Source organism: Scyliorhinus torazame, chromosome 7, assembly GCF_047496885.1.
Source record: "Scyliorhinus torazame isolate Kashiwa2021f chromosome 7, sScyTor2.1, whole genome shotgun sequence".
Lineage (NCBI taxonomy): Eukaryota > Metazoa > Chordata > Chondrichthyes > Carcharhiniformes > Scyliorhinidae > Scyliorhinus > Scyliorhinus torazame.
The window spans coordinates 308364474-308384149 of record NC_092713.1 but is presented as its reverse complement, the minus strand read 5'-3'; the positions used below and the strand labels follow the sequence as shown (position 1 = coordinate 308384149).

General features: G+C 53.8%; 1 protein-coding gene across 1 annotated transcript in view; it reads left to right on the top strand.

Annotated features, from left to right (window-relative positions):
- The first annotated feature begins 4625 nt into the window (after window positions 1–4625).
- Window positions 4626–19676, top strand: part of LOC140427496 (protein NDNF-like) — a 53393-nt gene continuing 38342 nt past the window's right edge. Inside the window, exon 1 of the mRNA XM_072513005.1 lies at window positions 4626–4796. The gene's annotated coding sequence lies outside the window, so the exon portion shown is untranslated. The remainder of the gene's footprint in view (window positions 4797–19676) is intronic.

Sequence of the window (19676 nt, the reverse complement as noted above, 5' to 3'; positions counted from 1 at the left end):
GCACTCTGCCGAACTGATTAAATTCTGTTGCATTGCTATAACGCCTTGCACAGCCACGATAGCTCCCAAAACGCCAAGCAAGCAAGGCTTGAAATATAGTCATTGTCACTGTTGTAATATATTGCTGAAAATAGAGACATGTTGCTGAAGCTTTTCATCTAGCACCCATCAGGACAAACACAAGAATGCCAAATTTCAAACTATCACAACAATTTATACTACAGGAACAAAAGGTGTTGATTGGTTGGCAAGTTGATTCTGATTAGTCGAGCCATTGTCAAGAAAGCAACGGGGAAACCATGGGCTCCCCAAGCTCCCGGGTAATTCTAAAGGTGGAGCAAGGCTTGAACATGCTCCTCTTGTTTGCAGAGAACAGCTGCCTGTGCATGAATGAATGTTGCTTCTAGCGAGCGTGAATGAGACATACAACAAACTCAGCCGATTATCTTAAAATTGTTGTTAGTGTTGCTATAAGCACACCCAGGATTGTTCAGTAAGTGCTGCCCAATTGCAGAATCATACCTAACAGTGTTGTGCAACAGGAAATACAGCAGACAATTCACGCACAGCAAGCTCAAATAGTAACAATCAGATAATCTGCTGTAGTAAACTTGGTTGAGGGATTTAGTTCGACCAAGAAGAGAGAATATTGAAGAGCATTTTTTTTTTCCAGACTGGGCAGAATTACACTCTGGTATTCCAAAGGGGTCAGTATTTGGATAGATGCACGTTTAATAAATTTTAATGACCGGGATTTGGGTATGAAGGGAGAATTTCATGGTTTGCGGATAACATGGGATCTCTGCTGAACTGTACTGAACAGAGAGGAGGACGTAACAGATATTCTTTTATTCGTTTGTGGAATGTAGGCATTTCTGGTTAGGCCAGAATTCATTACCTATCTCGAAGTGTCCTTCAGAAGGTGGGGGTGAGCTGCCTTCTTGAACCGCTGCAGTCCATTTGGTGTAGGTACACCCACAGTGCTGTTAGAGAGGGTGTTCCAGGATTTTGACCCAGCGACAGCGAAGGAGCGACCGATGTTTTTCCAAGTCAGGATGGTGAGTGGCTTGGAGGGGAACCTCCAGGTGGCGATGTTCCCAGGTATCTGCTGCCCTTGTCCTCCTAGATGGCAGTGGTCGTGGGTTCGGAAGATGCTGTCGAAGGAGCTTTAGTGAGTTCCTGCAGTGCATCTTGTATACGGTACACACGGCTGCCAGAGTACATTGGTGGTGGAGGGAGTGAATGTTTGTGGGTGGGGTGCCAATCAAGCAGGGTTGCTTTGTCCTGGATGGTGTCGAACCTTTTGAGTGTTATGGGAAATTAAGCATTCAGATGGCCGATGAAATTTAAGGCGGAGGAGTGTGATGGTCAGGAGAACAAGGAGAGGCAATATTTAGAGGCTGACGAGGCAGGTCCGCCCAGTCCATCACACCAACCTGCCTCCCATCCATTGACTCCATCTACACCTCCCGCTGCCTGGGGAAAGCGGGCAGCAGAATCAAAGACCCCTCCCACCCGGCTTACTCACTCTTCCAACTTCTTCCATCGGGCAGGAGATACAGGAGTCTGAGAACACGCGCGAACAGACTCAAAAACAGCTTCTTCCCCCTGTTACCAGACTCCTAAACGACCCTCTTATGGACTGACCTCATTAACACTACACCCTGTATGGTTCACCCGATGCCGGTGCTTATGTAGGTACATTGTATATGTTGTGTTGCCCTGTTATGTATTTTCTTTTATTCCCTTTTCTTCTCATGTACTTAATGATCTGTTGAGCTGCTCGCAGAAAAATACTTTTCACTGTACCTCGGTACACGTGACAATAAACAAATCCAATCCAATCCAATCCAGAGATGTTGTGGTGAATGGACACAAATCTTTAATGCTAGCAGAGTAAGTTTAAAAGGCTGGTTTAGAAAAGCATGTGGGATCCTTTGATTCATGAACAGAGTCATTGAGTGGAAATTAATCCAACCGACAGCCTTGCACTTAAATGGCCAGAGGGAGGCCTTCCCTATAATCGAGGACCCAGGAGGCGTGAATTCCACCTCTCCCGAAGAGGCTGTCAGCCAATCAGAGGCCGAGGATCAGTGAGGGACCCAGGCCACAGATGAGTGGGGGTGGGGTGGGGCTCACGGGAAGTGGGGGCAAGGGTGCCAGAAGAAAGGGCAGGGGCTGGTTCTGAGTGGGGGCCCCCTTCCTGACCTTAAGATATCTTGATCAGATATCTTATCTGACCCGCAAGTGAATCCGACTGTCCCGCCCTGCACTGGCTAAACGTCCTTCCCACCCAGAACTTACTGGGGAAGAATCAGGATCCTGGCAATGTGCTCTCTGGACCCTCTAGCCCAGTTAAATGCCAACCCCGACTTCCCCAGGCTCCATCTCACCCTGGGGAAGGGCAATTTGCACTCGAAGGGTTAAAATTGGGGTCATAGAATATAAAAAGAATGGAAATTGTAATACATCTTTAGAAAATGCTGACTAAGCCTCGGCTGTGTTTAATTCCGGGCACCGTGCTGTCGGAAGGATGTCTAGGCCTTGGGAAAGTGAAAAGGGAAACTTATTGGATGCGGAATTTCAGTTAATGCGGAATCGACTGGAGAAGCTGGGATTATTTTTCTCGGAGCAGGGAAGGTTAAGTGGAGATTTAATGGAGCTTTTGAGAGAGTAATTAGGGAGAGACTGTTTCCATTGGCAGGAGGGCCATTAATCCGAGGGCACAGATTTTAAATTCTCAGCGAAGGAACCAGAGGGGGAGCTGAGGATTGTTACACGGCGGGTTCCTGCGATCTGCAATGTGTTGCCTGAAAGGGCGGTGGAAGCAGATTCAACAACAGCTTTCCAAAAGGGAGTTTGCTAAGTCCTTGAGAGGATAGGTTCGCGGCCCTACGGGGTAAGGGGAAGGGAAGTGGGATTCGCCTGATCAGCAGAGGCGGGATGGAGGGATCGCTTGGTGTTGTATCATCCGATGAGTGCAGTCCAGCGGGGGCAACTAGCACCAGAGATCTGACCCCCAGAGCAGGGAGCCAAACTTCGCAGGTGCAGAGAGAGGGGTCGGGGAGGTGTTGGGGGAGGGGTTGAGGAGACATTGTGGTGATACATGTGAGTGATTGGCTGGTGGTTGTTTTTTGTCAAATCAAATACATCAACAGGTTGACGGGGTTCCACTGAAGTACATGTTGCCAATAGTGACAAAGAGGATAAAGAAGAGGGGGATATTCCTCAACCCATCCCCCGCATCTCTCAGAATAACCAGCATTGAACTGAGAGGCTCAATTTCAAAACTCTCATCCTTGTTTTCATATCCCTCCATGGCCTCATTCCCCTCCCCCCCCCCCCTCACTATCTCTGTAACCTCCTCCAACCCCATAATCCCTGGGATCTCCACACTCCTCTAATTCAACCACCCGAGTTTCCTCAAGTTTCAATCCTCCACCATTGGTGGTTGAGCCTTCGGCCGACGTGGAGCTAAACTCTCGAATTCTCCGCCGACGTACCGCTCTCCTCCTCGAAACGTACCTTTTTCACCCAGCTTTAGGCCACCAGTCCTTCCGCGACCCAGTGTCAAATTCTGTTTGGTCGCTTTCCTGGGAAGTACCTTGGGAAGTTTTACCATGATTAAAGAGACAAAATACATGCAACGAGGTTGTCACCGTTTGCAAGTGTTTCAAATTGAGTCCATGTCCAACACTTTAATCTCCCCTCGCCCCCTCTCATGAGGCCCCACTCTGGTTTCCAATTGCCTCAGTACCCCAAATTCACAATCCCTATTCCTTGCTGAGCCAGGAGATGGAGGATTTGAAACCACAATCTGGAGACGTTTGTACAACGTACAGGGCTGACCCTCGTGCTGCAGTACTGAGGGGGTGCGACTCTGCTGTCTTCCTGACGAGATGCTGGACTGAGGCCTTCGTCTGCCCTCTCGGCTGGGTGTAAATGATCCAACGGTCGCTATTTTGACACGCAGTCGGGGAGCCCTCCCCGGCTCCCAATATTTATTCCTCAATCAACAGCACGGATTATTATCACATTGCCGTTTGTGTGAGAGCTTGCTGCGTGCAAACGTTGCTCGCTGTGTTTTCCCCACGTTACAACAGTGGACTGCACCTCAACAGCACTTGGGTGTGTGGAGGGCTTTGGGATGTCCTGAGATCACTGTAGGGATGGAGCTTCTCTCGCTAACTCAGACGCAGGACTTCTGCTGTCTGAGCCACGCTGACTTTGCAGAATTCCCCCTGAACAAGGTTTTATTGTGCTGAGATCCTTTCTTGCAATTGAAAAGAAAAAATAAATTCATTTGGTTTAACCCACAAGCAGGGCTGGTTAATGCATGATTGTGGTAAGAGGTGTTCCCCCTTTGGTTTAGCAAGTGGCTCCTTGCTCTCCACATTCAGCACGATTTGCTTGCTCGGTATATATTTTTTTTCTTTGCCTTGTTTTAATCGCTGGGAGCTTCCGCAGCCCAGTTGCAAAGTGAGTGAAAAGCTCGGGGCACAGTCAGTTTGTAATCACTGCCTGGTGTGTGTAATGCAAATCTACCTTGTTCACCAACACATTGACAGAGGCAACGGGTCGCAACTACACATTCTGGCCCACCTCGTCTTTGAGTAAATCTCTCCACCCCACCACGCAGAGCAAATTCTGCGGAGGGGTTTGGGAGGGTGACGTTTTCTTGCTTTTATTCTTCCTCAACCGCAACTCCATTCAGTCCGGGAAATGTGCCTGGGATTTTAACAGGGGCTCTGAAATTCTCGATCGACTAGATTGGGGACAACGCTGAAGCAACAGAGGTAAGAGCCCCTTTTAGTTCTGACAACTTGCAAATCTTATCAGAGTCTTCTTCGTTGTTCTTTGTGGAGCGGTCTTAACCCTTTCACTGGCCGAAGATTAATGCGTTGATTCTCCTGACGGTTTATGCAGATGTGTCGGTACGTTGCAGGCCCTCCTCGAATTTACGATTTAACCTGCATGGGTGACATCCCACGTGAATCACAAATAAAGGAAATTCAGGAGCAAGAGAACGACACATCTGAACAATCAGAGAGTGAACTGGTCAGCAGGCGGCCAGAGGTTACCAGCACCGCCATTAATGAGAGCACACATTGAAGGGACGCAAGTGTTGGGCGAGGTTAGAGGAACTCTAAGTTAAAGCACCAAGTTTATCTGGGAGGGAGAGATGCTGTAACATTGGGTAAAATTGTGGCCCCAACAGAAGGTTTTGCGAAGGTGATTTTTGTTAGTGCTGTAGATAAGCCTGATATGGTTAAATTTTAAATCTTAACAAGAAGCAGGAAACTCAAGTACACGAGAGAGCGTGAAGTGTTCCCCCAGCCCGAACACCTCATTTGGTTCATTAAACAGAGCGGGCTTCCCAATCGAAGAAAGTAGAAAAATATTACGTACTGGGGACGGGATCAGACTGGCTTGATCCTGGACTGGGGTCGGGATCAGACGGAATTTTTCTTCTTTCTTCATTCTTACTGTCACACTAGGCTTGCATTAACGCTGCAATGAAGTTACTGTGACACGCCCCTAGTCGCCACGTTCCGGCGCCTGTTCGGATACACAGAGGGAGAATTCAGAATGTCCAATTCACCTAACAGCAAGTCTTGTGGGAGGAAACCGGAGCACCCGGAGGAAACCCACGCAGACACGGGGAGAACGTGCAGACTCCGCACAGACAGTGGCCCAGCGGGGAATCGAACCTGGGACCCTGGAGCTGTGAAGCAACAGTGCTAACCACTGTGCTACCATGCCGCCCCAGACAGTTATAGGTTGTCAGAGAAATTGAGAGTTCTTAGTATGAGTTTAGATACGGGAATCAGTTATTCAGCTCCTCGATCTTGGTGTTGAGTTTGCACTGTGCCATCTAGACCTTCAACTTGCCAGATAGTTCCATTCAGTGAGGTTTGCCTGATCTCTATCTCCTCACCCACCATCAATCTGATACAGGTCGACACCAAGCTGTCAGTCATGTCCTTTTGTGTTCAGCCTTTCTCTCACCCTTTAACCGAACCATTGCCTCATGGATTGCCTCTAACACTGTCTGGCTCTCAGTCGAAGGTTATGCCTCTTGTTCCAGACCCCCCCCCCCACCACCACCACCACCATGGGAAATAACTTCTCAATACTATCCGATCGTTGTAAACACCTCGACCAGATCATCACTCAGTCTGCTAAACTCGAAGGAAGACAAGTCTAGATTATGCAAAGAGACCTCCTAATTTAACCCTTTTAGCTCCATTGTCATTCTGCGTTGCGCGGCTCCCCCTGGTGGAGGAGATTCCCCAGGGCGTTGCCTGGGCTGGAGCGTTTCGGCCATGAAGAGAGGCCGGTTAGGCTGGGGTTGTTTTCCTTGGAGCAGACGTGGCTGAGGGGGAACCTTATTGGGGTGCACCAAGTTAAGAGGGACATAAGACAGGGTGGGTAGGAAGGAGCTTTTCCCCTTAGCAGAGGGGTCAGTAACCAGGGGGCCGAGATTTAGGTGAGGGGCAGGAGGTTTAGAGGGGATGTGAGGAAAAACCTTTTCACCCAGAGGGTGGCGGGAGTCTGGGACTCGCTGCCTGAAAGGGTGGGAGAGGCGGGAACCCTCACAACATTTAAGAAGCATTTAGATCAGCATTCGGAACGCCAGAGCACACAATGTCTCAGGCCACATGCTGGGAAATGGGATTAGAGTAAATAGGCATAGACACGATGGGCAGAAGGGCCTCTCTCCGTGCTGTAAGTCAATGGCACTGTGACTCAAGCTGGAGGCTCTCCGAGGCTCTTACCATCACACATCATTTGTTCTCTTTTCTATTCCCAGTCCCCCTTGAGGTAAAGGCCAACACTCCAATCCTTCCTTTGATTAATTCTTGAACCCATCAGCTAGGGTCCCTCTATCAGCATTCCGCAGAGACCGTTCCCTCCGAGATAATCGAGTCCACTCCTCCACCGGACCCATCACCCATGACACCTTCCCATGCAATCGCAGAAGGTGTAACACCCGCCCCTTTACCTCTTCCATGCTCAACATCCCAGGCCCAAAACACTCATTCCAGGTTAAGCAGCGTTTCACTTGCACCGCTTCCAATCTGGTCCACTGCATTCGCTGCCCCCAATGTGGTCTCTAGATCGGAGAGACCAAACACAAACTGGGTGATCGCTTTGCTGAGCATCTTCGGTCTGTGCACATTCAGGACCCTGACCTTCCTGTCGCTGCCATTTTAACACAAGACCCTGATCCCATGCCCACATGTCTGTCCTTGGCCTGCTGTAATGTTCCAGCGAAGCTCAACGCAAACTGGAGGAACATTTAATCTTCCGGTTAGGCAGCTACAGCCTTCCGGTCTCAACATCAAATTCAACAACTTCAGGTGATCAGCTCGACCCCACCTCGACCCCTTTATTTTCATTCAATTTTATTTTAACTGTCTTTTACATTTTATTTTTATTTATATATATATATATAGAGAGAGAGAGAAAGCGAGAGGGAGGGCTGCACTGTCAGAGGGTCAGTACTGAGAGAGTGCCGCACTATCAGAGGGTCAGTACTGAGGGAGTGCTGCACTGTCAGAGGGTCAGTACTGAGGGAGTTCTGCACTGTCAGAGGGTCAGTACTGAGGGAGGGCTGCACTGTCAGAGGGTCAGTACTGAGGGAGTGCTGCACTATCAGAGGGTCAGTACTGAGGGAGTGCTGCACTGTCAGAGGGTCAGTACTGAGGGAGTACTGCACTGTCAGAGGGCCAGTACTAAGGGATGCTACACTGTCAGAGGGTCAGTACTGAGGGAGTGCTGCACTGTCAGAGAGTCTGTACTGAAGGAGTGTTGCACTGTCAGAGGGTCAGTACTGAGGGAGTGTTTCACTGTCAGAGGGTCAGTACTGAGGGAGTGCTGCACTGTGAGAGTGTCAGTTCTGAGGGAGTGCTGCACTGTCTGAGGGTCAGTCCTGGGGCAGTGCTGCACTGTCAGAGGGTCAGTACTGAGGGAGTGCTGCACTGTTAGAGGGTCAGTACTGAGGGAGTGCCGCACTGTCAGAGGGTCAGTACTGAGGGAGTGCCGCACTGTCAGAGGGTCAGTACTGAGGGAATGCTGCACTGTCTGAGGGTCAGTCCTGGGGGAGTGCTGCACTGTCAGAGTGTCAGTACTGAGGGAGTGCTGCACTGTGAGAGTGTCAGTACTGAGGGAGTGCTGCACTGTCAGAGGGTCAGTACTGAGGGAGTGCTGCACTGTCAGAGGGTCAGTACTGAGGGAGTGCTGCACTGTCAGAGGGTCAGTACTGAGGGAATGCTGCACTGTCTGAGGGTCAGTCCTGGGGCAGTGCTGCACTGTCAGAGGGTCAGTACTGAGGGAGTGCTGCACTGTTAGAGGGTCAGTACTGAGGGAGTGCCGCACTGTCAGAGGGTCAGTACTGAGGGAGTGCCGCACTGTCAGAGGGTCAGTACTGAGGGAGTGCCGCACTGTCAGAGGGTCAGTACTGAGGGAATGCTGCACTGTCTGAGGGTCAGTCCTGGGGGAGTGCTGCACTGTCAGAGGGTCAGTACTGAGGGAGTGCTGCACTGTCAGAGTGTCAGTACTGAGGGAGTGCTGCACTGTGAGAGTGTCAGTACTGAGGGAGTGCTGCACTGTCAGAGGGTCAGTACTGAGGGAGTGCTGCACTGTCAGAGGGTCAGTACTGAGGGAGTGCTGCACTGTCAGAGGGTCAGTACTGAGGGAATGCTGCACTGTCTGAGGGTCAGTCCTGGGGCAGTGCTGCACTGTCAGAGGGTCAGTACTGAGGGAGTGCTGCACTGTTAGAGGGTCAGTACTGAGGGAGTGCCGCACTGTCAGAGGGTCAGTACTGAGGGAGTGCCGCACTGTCAGAGGGTCAGTACTGAGGGAGTGCCGCACTGTCAGAGGGTCAGTACTGAGGGAATGCTGCACTGTCTGAGGGTCAGTCCTGGGGGAGTGCTGCACTGTCAGAGGGTCAGTACTGAGGGAGTGCCGCACTGTCAGAGGGTCAGTACTGAGGGAGTGCTGCACTGTCAGAGGGTCAGTACTGAGGGAGTGCTGCACTGCCAGAGGGTCAGGACTGAGTGCTTTGGAAGAGTGCATTGGGTTTGTTGCACATTGACCAGAACTGGCTGTTGTTTTACCTTTTCACAGGAGAGTTCGTTCTGATATTCTGGCCAATATTTATCCCTCATTCAGCATCCCGAAAACATTGATCATGATCACATTGCAGTGTGTGGGATCTTGCTGTGCGTAGATTAGCTGCTGTGTTTCCCAGACAACAACTGCTAGTTTTCAAATGACTTAATTGTCTTTAATTCATATTGGGGTATTGTGTCTGTGAAAAACATCATATAATACCAAGATAGTTGTTGAGAGGATGTTTCCCCTTTGTGGGAGAGTCTGGGACCAGAGGGTAGAATCTCAGAGTAAGGCGTTGCTTACTTAAGACAGAGATGAGGAGGAATTTCTTCTCTCAGAGGGTGGTGAATCTGTGGAATTCTTTACCACAGAGAGCTGCAGGGGCTGGGTCGTTCAGTATGTTCGTGGCTGAGATAGACAGATTTTTACTCAGTGAGGGAATCGAGGGTTATGGGATAAGGTGAGAAAGTGGACGTCATGATCTCATTGAATGTCGGAACGGACTCGACGGGCCGAATGACCTACTGCTGATCCTACCTGTTATGAAGTTATAGTCCAGGATTTTGTTCCTTTTAGAATAGAGAACATAGCACATACAGTGCAGAAGGAGGCCATTCGGCCCATCGAGTCTGCACCGACCCTCTCAAGCCCTCACTTCCACCCTATCCCCGTAACCCAATAACCCCTCCTAACCTTTTTGGGCCCTTAGGGCAATTTATCATGGTCAATCCAACTAACCGGGAGGAAACTGGAGCACCCGGAGGAAACCCACGCAGACACGGGGAGAACGTGCAGACTCCGCACAGACAGTGACCCAGCGGGGTATCGAACCTGGGACCCCGGCGCTGTGAAGCCACAGTGCTAACCACTTGTGCTACCTTGCTGCCCTTGCCTTTAAAACGATATGGAATGTTTTATATCTACCTGACATTACTTTTCAGGTTAACTATAACTCCATCACTGCTTTTTAAAAATTTACTTTACTGGGCTTAGTCGTCGCTGGTTAGGCTAGCATTTATTGCCCAGCCCTAATTGCCCTTCAGAAGGTGGTGGTGAGCCGCCTTCTTGAACCCGCTGCAGTCCCCGAGGTGTAGGTACACCCACTGTGCTGTTAGGGAGGGAGTTCCAGCATTTTGACCCAGTGACAGTAAAGGAACGGCCGATACATTTCCAAGTCAGGGTGGTGAGTGACTCGGAGGGGAACCTCCAGGCGGTGGGGTTCCCAGGTATCTGCTGCTCTTGTCCTTCTAGATGGTGGTGGTCGTGGGTTTGGGAGGTGCTGTCTGAGGAACCTTGGTGAGTTCCTGCAGGGCATCTTGTAGATGGTACACACGGCTGTCACTGTTCATTGGTGGTGGAGGGTTTGAATATTTGCGGAAGGGGGGGCAATCAAGTTGGCTGCTTTATCCTGGATGGTGTCGAGCTTCTTGAGTGTTGTTGGAGCTGCACTCATCCAGGCAAGTGGAGAGTATTCCATCACACTCCTGACTTGTGCTTGTAGATGGTGGACAGGCTCTGAGGGGGTCAGGAGGTGAGTTATTCGCCAGCCTCTGACCTGCCCTGAATTTGTATGGCTGATCAAAGAACAATACATTTTGAATTAAGACCTAGAGAGAGTGCTGGTGACCATGACAACCATCATTGATTGTTGTAAAAACCCATCTGGTCCTTTCATGAAAGGAAATCTGCCGTCCTTACCCGGTCTGGCCTACATGTGTCTCCAGACCCACGGCAATGTGACTGACCCTTAACTGTCCTCGGAAATGGCCGAGAAAGGTGCTCAGCTCTTCAGTACGGCTCAGGACAGCTATTCAACCCTCTAGTTACATCATTCAACCAGATTGACCCCCGGTATTGGCTGGAATTTGTCCAGTTGGTTTGGGTCAAGTAAGAGGCCTCCTCGGTGTCTGATGTTGGCGGGATCCCAGGGCGGGAGGCCCAATCAGAGGGCCATCCGTCCCACAGGGAAAGCTGGACGCTGCTGAGGCAGCAAGGGGAGCACGAGGCCACCTCAGCCTGGAGATGATCTCGAGTGCCTTCTGCCAATCTGAGAATGAAGAGACCCGCCAAATTATTAGTCCCTCTCATGCCTCGTTGTATAAATGCGGTGCAATGCCAGGCCTCAGAAATAAAGGTTGAGTTTGACCGCCAAGCTCGCCTAATCACCGGGAAAGAAAGCAATGCGATGACCTGAAAGATAATTTCGGTTTGGATATAGGGAGTGTCATCCTGCAGGTGTGAAGGTCTTGCCAGGCAGAGAATATCTTCAGGCAACCTCAGACTAGTTAATGGTAGAAAGGCTCTGGAGGCCCGAGAGGGTGAGTTAACCAACATCTATTTAGTTGACGTAAAGGCTGCTACGCAGTTTACAACTCAGCGGTCCCAGCTGGGACTAACGGAAGTGCTGGTCCCATTCCGGGCCGGCTTTTAAAGGACATGTTTACGAGACCCAGCTGGGCGGGCCTTCGCCCACTAGCAGTGAATCTCGGTCTACGAGCCCCACAGGGAGATCGATCGATGTGTCCCCGTGGGTCTTGTGAGGGGTACTATATGAAGAATGTATGAATGTAAGAGCAGACTGATGCGACCATCAATTCACACGAGACGATGAGTAGAAGTGAACAGTGGTTTCAATCAGCTAGGTTTGTGCCTGCCTGCGACTGCTCTGTACTGAGAGCCGCCTCCAGGCTGCAGCTCTGTATACCACCCCCGAGGGGGCGGAGCCCACAAGGGCATCAACATAATACAATACAGAGTAATGCAATATAATGGTGAATGGTAGCAGTAATACATTCACCACATTCACCCCCTGTTAAAAATTGAAGTCCGGCGGGGGTGAAGTGGGCTCACAGATGGAGTCTGTCCGGCACCTTGATCATTCTCCGTGATCACCTCAGCTCCAGCTTCGCTGCGGGCAGGGGTGTTGAACTCGGCGCTGCGGGCAGGGGTGTTGAACTCGGAGCTGCGGGCACGGGCATTGAACTCGGAGCTGCGGGCACGGGTGTTGAACTCGGAGCTGCGGGCACGGGTGTTGAACTTGGCGCTGCGGGCACGGGTGTTGGGCCTGTTGTATCTGTGAGCGTGTCGTCTGGAGCTTCATCACTGTAGGTCGGTGATGGGGGGAGGGGGGGTGTAGGCCGTGTAGGGGCGGGGACGGTGTCCGGTGTAGGGTGGGGGGTGGGGGTAGGTGATGGTCGCAGGGGAACCGGCGGGTGCCAGATCCCGGCGGGAGACTGTATCTTGTCGGCCGTCGTGGTGCACCGCGTAGGCATACTGAGGGTTGGCGTGTAGGAGCTGGACCCTCTCGACCTGGGGGTCAGACTTATGGCTTCTCACGTGCTTTCGGAGGAGGACAGGCCCCGGTGTCGTCAGCTAGGACGGAAGCGAGACCCCGGAGGGGATTTCCTGGGGAAGACAAATCGGCGGTCATGAGGGGTCTCGTTTGTGCAAAGGAACGACCTAATGGAGTGGAGCGCATCGGGGAGGACGTTCTGCCAGCGGTAAACTGGGAGACTTCTAGACCGTAGGGCCAGAAGGACGGTCTTCCAGACCGTCGCGTTCTCCCTCTCCACCTGTCTGTTTCCCCGGTGGTTGTAGCTGGTCGTCCTGCTCGAGGCGATGCCTTTGCTGAGCAGGAACTGGCGCAGCTCGTCGCTCATAAAGGACTTTTCCCCTATCACTGTGGATGTATGCGGGGAAACCGAACAGTGTAAAAATACTTGAGGGCCTTGATGACGGTGGTTGCGGTCATGTCGGGGCAGGGGATGGCGAATGGGAACCGGGAGTACTCGTCAATCACGTTCAGGAAGTACGTGTTGCGGTCGGTGGAGGGGAGTTGGCCTTTGAAGTCCATGCGGAGGCGTTCAAAGGGACGGGAAGCCTTTATCAGATGCGCCCTTTCTGGTCGGTAGAAGTGCGGTTTGCACTCTGCGCAGATTTGGCAGTCCCTGGTGACTGTCCTGACCTCCTCGATGGAGTAAGGCAGGTTTCGGGACTTGACGAAATGGAAGAACCGGGTGACTCCCGGGTGGCAGAGGTCCTCGTGGAGGGCTCGGAGGTGGTCAACTTGTGCAGTGGCGCAAGTGCCGCGGGACAGGGCATCAGGAGGCTCGTTCAGCTGCCCGGGACGGTGCAAGATCTCGTAATTGTAGGTGGAGAGTTCGATCCTCCACCGCAAGATCTTGTCGTTTTTTTATCTTGCCCCGCTGTGCATTATCGAACATGAAAACAACCGACCGTTGGTCCGTGAGGAGAGTGAATCGCCTGCCGGCCAGGTAATGCCTCCAGTGTCGCACAGCTTCTACTATGGCCTGGGCCTCCTTTTTGACTGAGGAGTGGTGAATTTCGGAGGCATGGAGAGTGCGGGAGAAGAAAGCCACGAGCCTGCCCGCTTGGTTGAGGATGGCGGCCAGAGCTACGTCGGACGCATCGCTCTCGACCTGGAAGGGCAGGGACTCGTCGATGGTGCGCATCGTGACTTTTGTGATGTCCGCTTTGATGCGGCAGAAGGCCTGGCGGGCCTCTATCGATAGGGGGAAGGTTGTGGATTGGATCAGGGGTCGAGCCTTGTCGGTGTAATTAGGGACCCATTGTGCATAGTAGCTAAAGAAGCCGAGGCAGCGCTTTAGGGCCTTGGGGCAGTGAGGGAGGGGGAACTCCATGAGGGGGCGCCTGCGTTCAGGGTCGGGGCCTATGACTCCATTTCGCACTACGTAGCCTAGAATGCCTAGACGGTCGGTGCCAAACACGCATTTCTCCTTATTGTAGGTCAGATTGAGGAGGTGCACGGTCTGGAGAAATTTACGGAGGTTGGTGTCGTGGTCCTGGTGGTCATGGCCGCAGATGGTGACGTTGTCAAGATATGGGAACATTGCGTGTAAGCCGTATCGGTCAACCATTCGGTCCATCTCACGCTGGAAGACCGAGACCCCGTTTGTGACACCGAAGGGAACCCTTAAAAAGTGGTAGAGCCGCCCATCTGCTTCGAAGGCAGTGTACTGGCGGTCACTATTACGGAGGGGTAGCTGGTGGTAGGCAGACTTGAGATCCACCGTGGAGAAGACCTTGTATTGCGCGATCCTGTTTACCAGGTCGGCTATACGGGGGAGGGGGTACGCGTCCAGTTGCGTAAACCGGTTGATGGTCTGGCTATAGTCGATGACCATCCTATGTTTCTCCCCGGTCTTTGCCACCATGACTTGAGCCCTCCAGGGGCTGTTGCTCGCTTCGATGACCCCTTCCTTCAGCAGCCTTTGGACCTCGGACCTGATGAAGGTCCAGTCCTGGGCACTGTACCGTCTGCTCCTGGTGGCGACGGGTTTGCAATCCGGGGTGAGGTTCGCAAACAGGGAAGGCGGGTCGACCTTAAGCGTCGCGAGGCTGCAGACAGTAAGGGGGGGTATAGGGCCGCCAAATTTAAAGGCCAGGCTTTGCAGGTGGCACTGGAAATCCAGTCCCAGAAGGGTGGCTGCGCAGAGGTGCGGCAGCACGTACAGACGGAAATTGCGGAATTCCCTGCGTTGGACGGTGAGGTGCGCGAGGCATAACCCCTTTATCTGCACTGCGTGTTACCCGGATCCGGGCCAGGGAGATCCTTTGTTTGATGGGATAGGTGACCAGAGAACAGCGCCTTACTGTGTCGGGGTGGACGAAACTCTCTGTTCTCCCGGAGTCGATGAGGCACGACGTCACGTGGCCGTTGATGGCGATCATAGTGGTGGCCTTCGCTAACGTTCGGAGCCGACTCTGGTCCAGGGTAACGGAGGCCAGCTGCAGTAAGGAGTTTAGGTCGGGCGGCGCGTAGTCAGCCGTGCTGGGGGCTTGAGGCGCCATCCAAGATGGCGCCGGCCATGGATCGCGCATGGAGTACGGGGGCGGGGACTCCGAAGATGGCGGCGGGGAGAAACAAAATGGTGGCAGGGAGGAACAAAATGGCAGCGCGCACTGCTCCAGCGTGGCGGAGGCCAGCTGCAACAATGAGTTTTGGTCGGGCAGCGCGTAGTCAGCCGTGCTGGGGGCTTGAGGCCCCATCCAAGATGATGCCGGCCATGGATCGCGCATGGAGTCCGGGGACGGGGACCCCGAAGATTGGTCCGGCGAGGGCTAAAATGGCGGCGCGCACTCCTCCATCGTGGGTGCCGGGGCGCAAAATGGCCGCAGCTGCGGGTGGCACACTGCCTGGAGGGACAAAGGCTGCGGTGCGCGTTTCATCATAGAATTTACAGTGCAGAAGGAGGCCATTCGGCCCATCGTGTCTGCACTGGCTCTTGGAGAAGAGCACCCTACCCAAGGTCAACACCGCCACACCCTATCCCCATAACCCAGCAACCCCACCCATCACTAAGGGCAATTTTGGACACTAAGGGCAATTTTTCATGGCCAATCCACCTAACCTGCACATCTTTGGACTGTGGGAGGAAACCGGAGCACCCGGAGGAAACCCGCGCACACACGGGGAGGATGTGCAGACTCCGCACAGACAGTGCCCCAAGCCGGAATCGAACCTGGGACCCTGGAGCTGTGAAGCAAGTGTGCTAACCACTATGCTACCGTGCTGCCCCCAGCGTTGGGCCGGCTGGGCTGGGAAAAAGGACTGCGGTGGGCCTTGGGCAGGCGGGACTTGGAAAAATCGCTGCGATTCGGCAGCAGGGACCTGGAAAAACGGCTGGGGGTATTCGCTGGATACCACGGCCACCGCGCGGGCTCGGCAAATCGCGGCATAGTGGCCTTTCTTGCCGCACCTTTTGCAGGTGATGGTGTCGGCCGGGCAGCGCGCGCGGGTGATTCGCCTGACCGCAGAAGAAGCAGCGTTGGCCGGCGGCGGTAGCGGGTAAGTCTGCGGGTTAAGCGGGTAAGTCTGGGGGGCTGCCGTGGCGGGGTGCCACGCAGCCCAGTGGGGCACGGTGCGCACAGGGGCGTACGCAAGGGCGTTTTTGTACGCCACGTCCATGGACCCTGCCAGGGCCTGGACCTCGGTAAGGCCCAGTGTATCCATCTCTAGGAGCCTTCGGCGGATGTCGGGGGAAACCATACCTGCCACGAAAGCGTCTCGAATTAAGAGTTCAGCGTGCTCGTTCCCCGTCACCGCTGGGCAGCCGCAGTTTTGGCCCAGCACTATCAGTGCCCGGTAGAAGTCTTCGAGTGTCTCATCTGGGCTCTGCCGTCTCGTTGCCAGCAGGTGACAGGCGTAGACCTGGTTCAGTGGACGAATGTAATGTCCTTCCAGCAGTTCCATGGCTTTAGCATAGTTCGCTGCCTCTTCGATCAGGGGGTAGATCGCCGGACTGACCCGTGAGCATAGGAGGTGTACCTTCTGTCTTTCCGTGGTGGTGTCGGCAGCCGTATCGAGGTAGCTCTGAAAAAACGCCAGCCAATGCTTAAAAATCACGGCGGAGTTTTCTGCGTGAGGGCTGAGCTGAAGGCACGCCGGCTTGATGCGGAGAACCATCCTTCAGAAGTAGTTATCTGATTAAATTGATGCACAATCAATACTCTCAAGACCACGAGGAGTCATATCGATTCAACTTTAATCAGATAGAACTGTACCCAGCTGCGATGTTACAGAAGTGGAGGCTGCTGGGACGGCATTGGTTCTTATACCCCGCCTCGCAGGGCGGGGCTATATACATTACCCAATGGTAGACCCCGCGGTCTAGCCAATGGTCACTCACCTCTCAGGTTCTGCAATACCTGGTATTACCACAGCTATATCGTGGAAAACGGGGTCCTAGGGCCTGACCCGGACCGCATGCACCCCCTCCTGCAACTCCCCCTTCCCCACAGCCCCTAGGCCCCGAAGAGATGCCTCGGGTTCTTTTCATATTATGCCCAGTGGGTCCCCAACTATGCGGACAAAGCCCGCACACTTATCAAAGCCACTATCTTCCCCCTGACGACTGAGGCCCACCTGGCCTTCAGCCGCATCAAGGCAGACATCACTAAAGCCGCGATGCACGCGGTGGACGAGTCCATCGCCTTCCAGGTGGAGAGCGATGCGTCAGATGTCGCCCTGGCCGCCACCCTTAATCAGGCAGGCAGGCCCGTGGCCTTTTTTTCCCGTACCCTCAACGCCTCCGAGATTCGACATTCCTCAGTAGAAAAAGAAGCTCAAGCCATTGTGGAAGCTGTGCGGCACTGGAGGCACTACCTGGCTGGTAGGAGGTTCACCCTTGTCACCGACCAACGGTCGGTAGCCTTTAGGTTCAACAACACACAGCGGGGCAAGATCAAGAATGATAAAATCTTGAGGTGGCCCTTCACTCCATTCGGTCCCTGCTATGTACTACCACAAACCAGACACCTCACGAACGTCTCCTTGTTTTCCCCAGGAAGTCCTCCTCTGGGACCTTGATCCCAACCTGGCTAGCGACACCCGGACCCGTCCTGCTGCGGAAACATGCGAGGGCGCACAAGTCGGACCCGCTGGTCAAGAGGGTCCACCTGCTGCATGCCAACCCCCAGTACGCCTACGTAGCGTTCCCCGACGGACGCCAAGATACGGTCTCCCTTCGGGACCTGGCGCCCGCCGGAGCCCCACACGCGCCCGCGCCACTGCCCCTACAACCCCCGCAGCACCTGACCGGGGGGTCAGTATTGCCGCCGGAACCCATACCCAGCGCCGAACAGGCACCGACGCCCCCAACAGGCGCCCCTCCCCCCTGCCCATTTTCCGCCCCTACAGCGCCGCCTAGGGGTGACGAAACTCCCTGGGAGGAAGACACCACGTTCCCGGAGTCACAACCGCCGGGGCCCTCACCAGGATCGCCGGCGAAACTTAGACGCTCCACAAGGACGACCAGGCCGCCCGATCGTCTGATTGCAGCACCATGAAGAAAATAAACAACACAAGAACTTTCTCCGTTACCCTCGACAGCATGGTACCTGCAATACCTGGTCCTACCATGCGAAGGCGACAGTAATACTGGCCATCACCCCGCTGGGTCCTTTTTTAACAGGGGGTGAATGTGGTAATACCAGGTATTGCAGTACCTGAGAGGTGAATGACCATTGGCTACCATTGGGTAATGATATAGCCCCGCCCTGCGAGGCGGGGTATAAGAACCAATGCCGTCCCAGCAGTCTTCACTTCTGTAGCATCGCTGCTGGGTACAGACCTATCTGATAAAAGCTGAATCGATATGACTCCTCGTGGTCTCAAGAGTATTGATTGTGCATCAATAGCCGAGGATGGCTAGTCGGGTTGTGCGGAAAACACATTTCTCCTTGTTATAGGTGAGATTGAGGTCTTGGGTGGTTTGGAGAAACTTCTGAAGGTTGGCGTTGTGGTCCTGCTGATCATGGCCGCAGATGGTGACGTTATCCAAGTATGGGAACGTGGCCCGCAGCCCGTACTCGTCAACCATTCGGTCCACCGTTCTTTGGAAGACCGAGACCCCATTGGTGACGCCGAAGGAGACCCTGAGGAAGTGGAAGAGCCGGCCGTCTGCCTCAAAGGCAGTGTAGTGGCGATCTTCCGGGCGGATCGGGAGTTGATGGTATGCGGACTTCAGGTCTACCGTGGAGAAAACCCGGTAGTGTGCGATCTGGTTTACCATGTCCGCTATGCAGGGGAGGGGGTACGTATCGAGTTGTGTGTAACGATTTATGGTCTGGCTGTAGTCTACAACCATCCGGTTCTTTTCCCCGGACCTGACGACCACCACTTGGACTCTCCAGGGGCTATTACTGGCCTCGATAATCCCCTCTCTCAAGAGCCGCTGGACCTCTGACTTGATAAAAGTCCTGTCCTGAGCACTGTACCGCCTGCTCCTGGTGGCGACGGGTTTACAGTCGGGGGTGAGGTTCGCGAAGAGCGAGGGAGGGGCGACCTTAAGGGTCGCGAGGCTACATATGGTGAGAGGGGGTAAGGGTCCGCCGAACTTCAGGGTCAGGCTTCGGAGGTTGCACTGGAAATCCAGTCCTAACAAGAGGGGAGCGCAGAATGGGGAAGGACATAGAGTTTAAAATCGGCGTACTCGGCGCCCTGTATCGCGAGGTTCGCGACACAGTACCCCCGGATCTGCACTGAATGTGATCTGGAAGCGAGGGAGATTGTTTGGGATGCGGGGGAAATCTTCAGAGAGCAACACCTTTCCGTGTCTGGATGTATGCAGCTCTCCGTGCTCCCAGAGTCAAACCGGACGGTCATCATCGAGTTCCTGAGGTGCTTGGGCCGTGACTGGTCGAGGGTGACAGCGCCGAGCTGCGGGTAGCTGGCATGGTCGGAGGTAGTGGGGTGGTCCCAACATGGCGGCCCCCGTCGATCGCACGTGTCGTGCGGCGTTGAAGATGGCGGCCAAGATGGCGGCCCCCATGAGTCGCACATGGCGGACGGAGTTAAAGATGGCGGCCCCCATGAGTCGCACATGGCGGACGGAGTTAAAGATGGCGGCCCCCATGAGTCGCACATGGCGGGCTGGGTTGAAGACGGTGGCCAAGATGGCGGCCCCCATGAGTCGCACGTGTCGGACGGAGTTAAAGATGGCGGCCCCCACGGATGGCATGAGGCGGATGACGCGTCGGAAGGGGGCAGTGCCGGCAGGCACGCAGCCACGCTG